Source organism: Gopherus evgoodei, chromosome 9 (assembly GCF_007399415.2).
Source record: "Gopherus evgoodei ecotype Sinaloan lineage chromosome 9, rGopEvg1_v1.p, whole genome shotgun sequence".
In the NCBI taxonomy this organism is placed as follows: domain Eukaryota; kingdom Metazoa; phylum Chordata; order Testudines; family Testudinidae; genus Gopherus; species Gopherus evgoodei.
This window is the reverse complement of record NC_044330.1, coordinates 28,745,441-28,755,379: the sequence shown is the minus strand read 5'-3', so window position 1 is coordinate 28,755,379 and position 9,939 is coordinate 28,745,441. Positions and strand designations below refer to the sequence as shown.

Here is a 9,939-nt window from a genome sequence, read left to right as displayed (position 1 = left end):
TTTATTATGCCCAAGCTATCAGAAAGGCTTTAATTACATGTGTCATAAATATAAAGGGATGGGTAACCACCTTTCTGTATACAGTCCTATAAAATCCCTCCTGGCCAGAGGCACAAAATCCTTTTGTCTGTAAAGGGTTAAGAGGCTCAGGTAACCTAGCTGGCACCTGACCAAAAGGACCAATAAGGGGACAAGATACTTTCAAATCTGAGGAGGGGGGAAAGGCTTTGTTTTGTCTGTTCTTTGTGCTTGCAATCCAACTCCATTAGTATTAGTAAGTACTAGCGAAGGAATGTGTTAACTCACTTTTATTTTGACTTGTGATTTCCTTTGTAGGAGGAGGGAGGTTTATCCTGGATTTGTACTTTAAGGTTTTGCCTAGAGGGGAGATCCTCTGTGTTATTGAGTCTTTTGTTATTCTTTAAAGTACTTACCATCTCGATTTCACAGAGGTAATTCTTTTATCTTTTTTCTTTAATTAAAATTCTTCTTTTAAGCACCTGATTTTTCATCATTTTAAGATCCAAGGGTTTGGGTCTTTGTTCACCTCTACCAATTGGTGAGGGAATTATTCTCAAGCCTGCCCTAGAAAAGGAGTGTACGGGCTTGGGGGGATATTTGGGGAAGGTAGGGCAAGTGGCCCTCCCTAAATGTTTGTTTAAATCACTTGGTGGTGGGCAGCATTACTTAATCCAAGGTATAAGAAAGAATTTGTGTCGTGGGGAGTTTTTAACCTAAGCTGGTAGAAATAAGCTTAGGGGGGTCTTCATGCGGGTCCCCACATCTGTATCCTGAAGTTCAGAGTGGGGAGGGAACCTTGACATGTTCACATACTTTCAGTTCATTTTTGTTTCTTTATGGCTTTTTTATTTGCAGGCACTCATCTCAATTTTGATTTGGGATAAGATTGTATGGTAAACCACTGTGGGGAGTTGCTATGCTGACTGGTGAAGGAAAGTTTTGTTGGGGTAAAGACTCCATGGGTGTTGCCCTTTTGTTTGCTTTGGTCTTCTATAGTGACTTCAGGCAAATCACTCAAGCCCAAAGTTCCAAAAATATCTACTAACTTTAATTTTTGGGTGCCCAGCTTGAGGCACTTAGGGCCTGATTTTTAAGAGTATGTCTAGCTCTTACGGACTTCAAAAGGAGTTGTGGGTGTTCAACATCCCTCAAAATGAGGCTTAAGATGTCTCATGTGTGACACCTAAAATAAACTTTGAAAATGTGGCCTTAGCCACTCAATCATTTAATTTTCTTAAGTACATTAGTCTTAGAAATAATGGATCAATAGATAAAAAGGCATAATTTTATAGCTGCTTATAGTTTTTGTACTCTTTGCTTTGCCAGCATCCTTTGGCAGGCTGTACATCAAGAACATGAGGCAATAAAGGCCTAATCCTGCTTCCACCTAAGTCAGTGGAAGTTGCATTGGGTCCTTTTGGGTATATCTACACTATAGCGTCCGCCCTGGGCAAGGCCGCCGAGAGGATTGAGGGGGCCTGGGGCAAAGCAGGGGAGCGGACATAAAAAAAGGCGCCACCTGCTGCAGCGCTTGTATTCACTGGGCAGCACTCTGAGTCTGCAGCGGTGGCAGGTCCTTCACTCGCTCCGCGTCTTTGGCAGCACTGAAGGGCCCGCCACCAAAGATCCGGACCGACGCCAGGTGAGTAAAAATTAAAAAGGCACCTCTAGCCAGGGAAGGGATTCTTGGCCAGGGCTCGTGGGGCCCAGGGCCTGGGGCAAATTGCCCCACTTCCCCCCCCCCAGGCGGCTCTGGCTCTGGGTTAGTAGAACTCAAGTTAGCAGCCCCTGAGCTTGTTAACGTAGGCCTTGAGCATCTACACTTATTTGTAACTCTAGGTTAGGAATTCTTGAACTCTAGGTCCCAACCCAGGGCTCTAGGTCTACACTGCATTATGTGGGCCTGAGTCCAACTACCCATATCCCAGACTTCCTAGTGCCCTCCCAAACTGTGACTGCTCTAGCCCTTTGTTCATGGTGAAATGTGGGAAATCTTGACTGTCCAAAGGACAAAAAGTTGACCCATACGATTGTGGAATACTTTTGCTGCACTCCCAGAGAATGAGTCCAGTGGGGCTGTCTACACTGCAAAGCAATAGGGCTTGAACCTTGGATCCCACCTTGACCCAGGCTCAGATCTTCCGCCCCTGTGGGGTGCTGGGAGCCAAGCCCTGAATTAGGATAATTTGCATGTAGATGGAAGGGGGATTAGGATTGAGCCTGAGCTCAAATCCTGGGTTTACACTGCACTGTAGATATACTCAACATACTCTTTTGTTACAAGATGTGTTTTGTTGTATATGTTTCCTTGTGGCACAGAGGTAGTCTTGCCAAAACCACTGTCCAGTCACTGAAGTACTGAGCTGTTTAATTTGCTTCCATATTGTGCTTCTGTACCATTCTATTAAATAGTTAAATATAGTAAGCCAGGAAATCTATACTTGGAAGAAACCACAAGCCATATTATCCTGCAGCCAGTGCAAGGCAGATCATAACAACAAAGATCACATGTTAGATTTCAAAGGCCTACTCTCTGCTTTGCAGAGCATCCTCAGGCCCTACTGAATTTAACTGGTGGTGAGATCACTCAGCATCTTGCAGGATGAGGCACCTTTTTAGAAAAACGTGCATAAACCGGTCTTGCTAGAAAGGTACTATCGTGGTTTCTTTGTCTCATACAGGCAGGACTTCACTGTGCTGTGAAACTTTTCCAGAAACCATTTTATTGTATAGAAAGTGCAAATACAATACTGCAGAAAGCATCATTTGTACACCAGTTTTACAGCATGGTTAGGAGTTGGCTGTACCACCTCAGGAACCAGTGTGAGCAACTTTCTAAGAAGGACTGTTTCAGAACTGTATTCTAGAAAGACGCTAGCATGCTTTCTTTGGAGCCTTGGCCAAAGTTTGATGGCCATTTTGAGAATATCACCTGTCTGCTATCCACTAGTAGCATTAGCATTGGCTTCAAAAGAAGCATCTTGTCTCCTCTTTCATACAAATTAAAGTGTCACCCTCACATATTTGAGTGGTGAGAAGCAATAAGCAAATGGAAATAGACCATGATTCAAATCCTCAGCTTAATTTGGGGGAAGCAGTAAGAAGGTTATGGATACCTTGAGATACCCCACTGTGGCAAACCCAGGACAAATAGCTACCAAGGGAGGGGTAGTAATTAGTCCCAGAGGGGTTAAAAGGCCTCTCCCTATCCATTGAGGGGAGATAGCCATGGAGAAATAAGGCTCATCTGGAAGAGGGGTTACCAGGAAACTAATTAGGTTCAGCTGGCCCCAATTGCTGGAGACCTTTTTAAACCCTCCCTGCCGGGGGGGGGGAGGTGAGAGAAGCTGCTGGTGAGTAAGTGCAGCAAGACTCTGAACTCTTCCAGCAAGGAAGACTGCACTCTGTCCCCAGAAGAGGAGAAAACCAGAGCAAGGGACTGACTGAGAAAAGGATCAGCCAGACCCTGTGCAACCGGAAAGGACTTTGGTTTGCCCAAAGCTGTGTCTCCAAGGCAAAAAGGGACTGAGCCAGCTGAGGAGAAGCAGGTACTTTGCCACACCATCTACAAGGTATATAGTGTGGGTATGTTTTAGTTTTTATATATATATAATTTTTTTTCTATTTACAGAGATAGCTTATGAAGCTATTAAGCACAAATGGAATGTGTTGAGCATCTGTATAACACTTGGAACAGATCCTCTTCTGATGTAAATGGGCATCCCTCCATTGAAATTAATGGGGCTACTCTCTTTTACACCAGCTGATAATCTGGCCCTTAAAATTTACATTCTTATACAATTATCATATAATAATCAAACTTAAATGATGGAACAGTAAACTGATGAACTGACTTTTCTTTTGCTTTCTCTTTTAGATTCTCTTATTGTCTCACAAAGCAGTTAACATGGCTGGACTATACTTCCTTTCATCTAGCAAGGGAACCAGAAGATACTTAACCTGACATTTTCAAAGAGAGCCACATAATTCCCACTGACCACAGAAAATTGAAAATTTCCTTTTCCTTTTTCCAAATGTGGAGGTTATGATTCAAGTTTAATTTTAACATTCAAATGAGCGGCTGAGGCCTTTGAGGAATGCCCATCACTACTCAGTACCCTTTCCAGTAGGAGAAAATAAATGGGATCAGGAGTTTCAGTCTCAAAAAACCTTAAAACACAAAAAACTAGGTCATTTAGTACATGACTCAGGGACCAACGCAGGATATTAACATATAGTCCTGTATTCACCATTGTTTTGCCCAGTCTCATTGTAATTGCCCCAAGTATGTGGTTTCCACCATTTCACTTGATAAACTACTAGGTAATCTACTAATCTTAGGTACGAATTTTTGTCTGATATTCGTCCTTTTCACCAACACCACCAAAGAAAAAAAGGCTTGTTTTCACTCTACTATCTTCCACCCTACAATGTTAGTCTATAACAATACAATTAAAAGCAACTCTGTTAGCACTTCTTTGAGTTTTATATTCTTTCACTTCAGTTCATTTTCATGCAGCATTTGATCTGGCTAGCTGTTGTAAGTTGCTATCTCCAGTTCTACATAGTGTTACTGGAAATACTTATGTATTCAAGTTGCTATACACCAATAAAACTCTTAAAAAATCCTAATCATACAAGTGTTTGTTTTCTAGTGCATAAAATGAAGTTTTGAAAAGTTTTAAATATTTCTTTGATAAGGAAAAGAGAAGGATCAAAGGATACCTAATACCATGGTTATGTTTGTCATTATTTTGTGGTTTGATATGTTTATCAGAATATTTAAAACTAGCTCTCTCAAGACCATAATCAGAAATTTAGAATATAGTGACAATAGGGTCCCTTTCTGTTCCCACTGACTTCGATGGGCATAGAATTTGGCCCTGTGCTTACATAATAAGACTTACTGTCTTGTGCCAATGTATTTCACATGCAACCATAAAGCCATTTTAAAAAATAACACACAGAGGGAGTGCAGATTTGTGGTGACAGAATGCAAACTGGATTCTAATCCTAGCACTGATGCAACCCGGCAACAGGTTACAATTAGTTCCTCTTGACTTCTGTGGGGTGCTATGCAAGTCCAGTTTGCTTGCATAGCGTACATTGAAGGATCAGGGCAAGTCCACTTAGGGCCCAATCCAGCACCATTGAAGACAATGGAAAGACATCTTTTGACTGCAGTAGAAATTGGGTTAGGCCTGTAACCTCTCAGGGCCCAATTCAGAACATTGACTTAAGTAAGTGAGAGTCTACTGGAGTTGCACCTGGTTATGTCTGATCTGAATCTAACCCTCTGTGCCTTAGTTTTCCAATCTGTGACATGATGAGGATAATATTTACCTACCCCATTGGGTTTTAGAGATTCAGAGACACACAAACCCACAGCAGCAAATCTCAGAGTGTAGGTCACCTGACTCAGTCTCACAGTATGGGCCTAAAAACATTTAGTTGACTCAGGCTCAGACTCTCAGCTGTGGTTTGTTTGATTTTTGCTGTGTAGCCATACTCAGAGAGCTTAAGGCCAGAAGGGAACATTAGATCACCTAGTCTGACCTGTATATCAAAAGCAATTAAATTGTACTCAGCTACCCCTGTACTAAATCCAATAACTTGTGTTGTATAGCATATCTTCCATAAAAGCCTCCAATCTTGATGTGAAGACACCAAGAAATGGAGACTCTACCTTTTCCTTTGGCAGTTTTGTTCCAATGGTTACTCACCCTCACAATTAGGAATTTGTGTCTCTGTCTGGCTTCTGCTTCCAAACACGGGTTCTTGTTCTGCCTTTCTCCACTGGATAAGAGACCCCTTTAATACCTGCTATTTTCTGTCTGTGAAGGTCCTTTTACGTTGTAATCAAGTCACTGCTCAGTTTGTTTTGTTTGTTTTTGTAAGCTAAGCAGTTGGAACGAACTCTTTAATTCTCTTACTATAAGGCATTTTCTCCAGCCCTCAAATAATTTGTGTGGCTTTTTTCTACACCGTCATCAGTTTTTCAACATCCCTTCTAAAATGTGGACATCAGAAGCGGATGAAGCATTTCAGTATCAGTCTTGCCAATGCTGTACCCATAGGGAGAAAATCACTCCCTATTCCTACTCACTTGTTTATACATCCAAGGATCACAGTAGTACTGTCTGCCACAGCATCCTATTGGGAGCTCATATTAAGTTTCTTGTCCACTATGAAACCTGAATATTGTAAAGCTTCAATGAATGTGACACAGACTGAGAGTGTCTGACAGAAGACACTATGAGCTAGCCTGTCCCTGGATTTAGTGCAAATGCTTACGGGTTAGGGGGCACTAGTGGTGGGGGAGAACATAAGGAGCATTATTCCCACCTTGCTTTGCACACCCTGCTGTTGAGCCAGGGACAAATGCAGTCCCTGCCCTGGGGGAACCAGAGAGACAGCTCCCTCGGTGCAGCCAATGAGCACAAATTGTTTCTACGAGTACACCCTGCATCTGCTTCATCCTGGACAGTAGAGATGGTCATGTCTGGGTGTCCTTTGGGGAGCAAGAGGCACCATCTGAAAGGACAGTGCAGCTTACACACTCCCCAGTGTGCTGAGTAGCTGAAGACTGTATTATGCCACCTGAGCCTCACTGCCACATTCTGTGCGCTGTGTCTAGTGCCATAATCTAGCCCAGTGAAGAAGACATAACAGAAGAGCTCAGTATTTAACAACAAAAAGTCCTGCACAACACCACATCCAGGGGCGCTGGAACAATTTTTATAGTGGGGAGCTGAGAGCCATTAACCAAACTGTAAATCCTGCATATAATGGAAACCACTTTAAGCCAGGGGTGTGGCATCTTAGGGTCTCTGTTATACCACTACTGCTATGAGTCATCTAAAACACTGTCAGGAGGGGGGGATTGTTCTAAAAAGAAGAACGCAGTACAGGCACACTGCAGAATATATTTGACCTGTCCATAGCTCTGTAAACATTTTGGCTATAGGCATGTCCACGACATATATTTGGGAGCCATCTAATTTTGCTTTGTGATCTTGTAGCAAACAACAAACAAACAAACCAGAAGCACTCTACATACAGTAGCAAGAGGTGCTTTTTCCTACAGTCTTTTTGTATGGAGGATCAATTCTCCCCTTCAAGCATGGCAAAATTCCCATTGGCTTCATGGGCACAGGATCAGTAGTGTGTTGGAAAAGCCCATGTGCTTATACAATGGCTTGATTAAAATAAATTGTCTAGCCTCTGCACCAGTTACTAGGACTCAGTATTTTTCCTAGTGTCAAATTACCCTCAGTCCAGTCTAAATGTAATCTGAACTATGTTAAAGCATGCAAGATATTTCCAGATAAAAATACATTGGTAATACACACAAGATGTGTTTGTATTCAAAATTAAGTGTCCCTTCTAGATAATACTTAGTCCTGCCTCAGTGCAGGGGATTGGCGAGGATGACCTTTTGAGGTCCATTCCAGTCCTACATTTCTGTGATCTAATAATATTTGGCCGCTATCCTTTGTAGATCTCAAAACCTTTTACAAAGAGGAGTAAATCAGAAGCCATTTCATAATTGGGGAAACCAAGACAGATGAAAAGACTTGCCAAAGGTCAAACAGCAAGTCAATACAACAGCACTCACATCTCCTAAAACCCAGTCCAGCTCCTAGCCAGCCAGCCCCCTTGCTTCCCAATACACTCTGTGGGTGAGTCAAAGCCCGCTGAGGTCAGTAGCAGGACTTTTGTTGACTTCAGTAGGCTTCGAACTGGGTTCTATAATGTTAACAACCATGGCTGAAGACTCAGCTACAGTACTGTTGACCCACTTATCAGGGATCCATTTTACAATATGCATCTGATTTAACTATGTGTTGGTAGTGTTCCTGCATCATGTTAAAAGTTTAGACAACCAAATCTAACCTGGTTCAAGGATATAGTTAAGCTCTGGGGTGCACTTCAGACTGGAACAATATTGTACTGAGGTTCCCCTTTCAAAGCTGTAATTGTAGTACAGATGTGTTTATGGAGATATGGAGTTCAGCTAACTGCAGGAGAATCATAGGGTCAAATTCACCCGTAGTGGAGGCAGGTGCAGCTTCACTGCCCTTGATAAAATAGGGCCACAATGTTTCCCTTTTTCCCCACAGAACTCTTATATTGAAGAGCCCAAATGCCCCCTTTTACAAGTTTGACATGAAATAAGTGATTAGAAGAGCAGTTAATCCATCTTTCCTCACGTAATACTTTGGGGAGCACTTCTGTGCAACTGTCAAGATTCTCTTTAAAGGATATTACCATTCTTTCATAAATATAAAACATGTCACCATGCAAAATCATTCAAACAATCTTACACATTTCAACTGGCTACCCAGAGAAGACCAAATACTCATTTTTCTAGAATCAGGGTCCAATTCTGATCTTGCAGAGCTTAACACTGAGATAACTCCATTCACTTCAGTGGAGGTGCCCCAAATTCACATCAGAGTGACAGAATAGAATTGGGCCTAAAGTAACTACCGCAACAAAAGGCCACAGCAAGAAGCTCCTAACTGAAAACTGAGTTTGCTGCCTTGAATATTAATGTTTCAGTTTTCTTTCCAGCTAAGTTACAATTAAATGGCAAAGAGGAAACACTTTTTGTTCTATGATTACAATGATACTAGGCTTTAAAAACAAAGACACACACACAGAAACCCTGGTGTGGTTTAAGACACAGGAATCAAGAAAAGGGCACTTATTCAGATGAAATGTTATCAAGCTTTTATGTTCCATTTTGAATTAATATAAGTAAAATGTTTTTCTCAACTGGCCATGAGTCTTGACCATCAGAGTTTGGTGTGCCACTCATTTCTTTTCACTGGGCTTTGCCTGAGAACAAGTGGTAATTGTTCAATGACATACCCTTTTTGCACTTGCAAACAGTAGTAGTTGTACCAACATCTAGCAGAAGAGAAGCTGTGCTCAAAGTAGAGTGACCAAATGTCCCAATTTTATAGGGACAGTCCTGATTTTTGGGTCTTTTTCTTATATAGGCTCCTATTACCCCCCACCCCATTCCAATTTTTCATACTTATTGTCTGGTCACCCTAGCTCAAAGCAGTAAAATCAAACAGCAGGCAGGTTTATGAAAATGCTTAAGTGAGCCATTTAAAAGCAATGCCCCCCTCCCCACCATAAAATGACAGTCACAGATGCATAAAATACACCACTTTCATGGTATTTATTAATAATACCAGCTTACTCATAGGCCCAACTGGAGTATGGAGTTACAGGTGACAATTTATTTTAAAGAATGGCAGTGTGGCTTAATAATAAAAAAAAAGAGGTATACCAGCACCCAGATTCTTTTCAGACCCCACCCCCATGCTTAATTTGTAATGAAAGAGATGCCAGTGCTCAATTATTTTACATCATAACTGATGCAGCAAGCCTAGTGGGGCTGCGGCTCTGAACAGCCAAACCTAAAGGTGCTGGGTCTCAGCCTTGGCACAGATTAAGCAACTAGCCCTCCTCCAAGGCACAGTTTTATTTTTTGAACATAAAACTTTAGGTAAAACAAAGCAATTCTGTCCAGAGGCTTTTCCCCTAGCATCTCTCAATGCTGAAAAGATGTGCATTTCCTCACCCTTCCATCCCTTGCCTCCTACAGAACTCCATCTCCCTCTTACAACTCCTCTTTGACTCAGGCCACTTGCTGGCTTTTATAATCACTTGATCCCTTCCCAGCTGGGTCTGATCATTGACTAAAGATAGCTGGCCCCAGGTCTCTGGCCCTTAAAGGGGAAGACCACCCAGTTACAGAAGACATACAAGATTTTTTTAAAATAAAATAAGTCTGCTTTTATTTTTCTCAGAAATATCTGGAATGTCAACGCTGATTTGGAATTTAGGGGAGGCCCATTTTTTAGGGTCTCACACATGAGCTGTCCCACTTTAGTTGAA

The 9,939-nt window shown here is 41.9% G+C and overlaps 1 long non-coding RNA gene across 1 annotated transcript; it reads left to right on the top strand.

Annotated features, from left to right (window-relative positions):
* Positions 1–1,728: 1,728 nt before the first annotated feature.
* Positions 1,729–4,653, top strand: LOC115657499. Its single transcript, XR_004001985.1, has 2 exons — positions 1,729–3,606; positions 3,899–4,653. It is a non-coding gene; the product is annotated as an uncharacterized LOC115657499 (long non-coding RNA).
* The last annotated feature ends 5,286 nt before the right edge of the window (positions 4,654–9,939 follow it).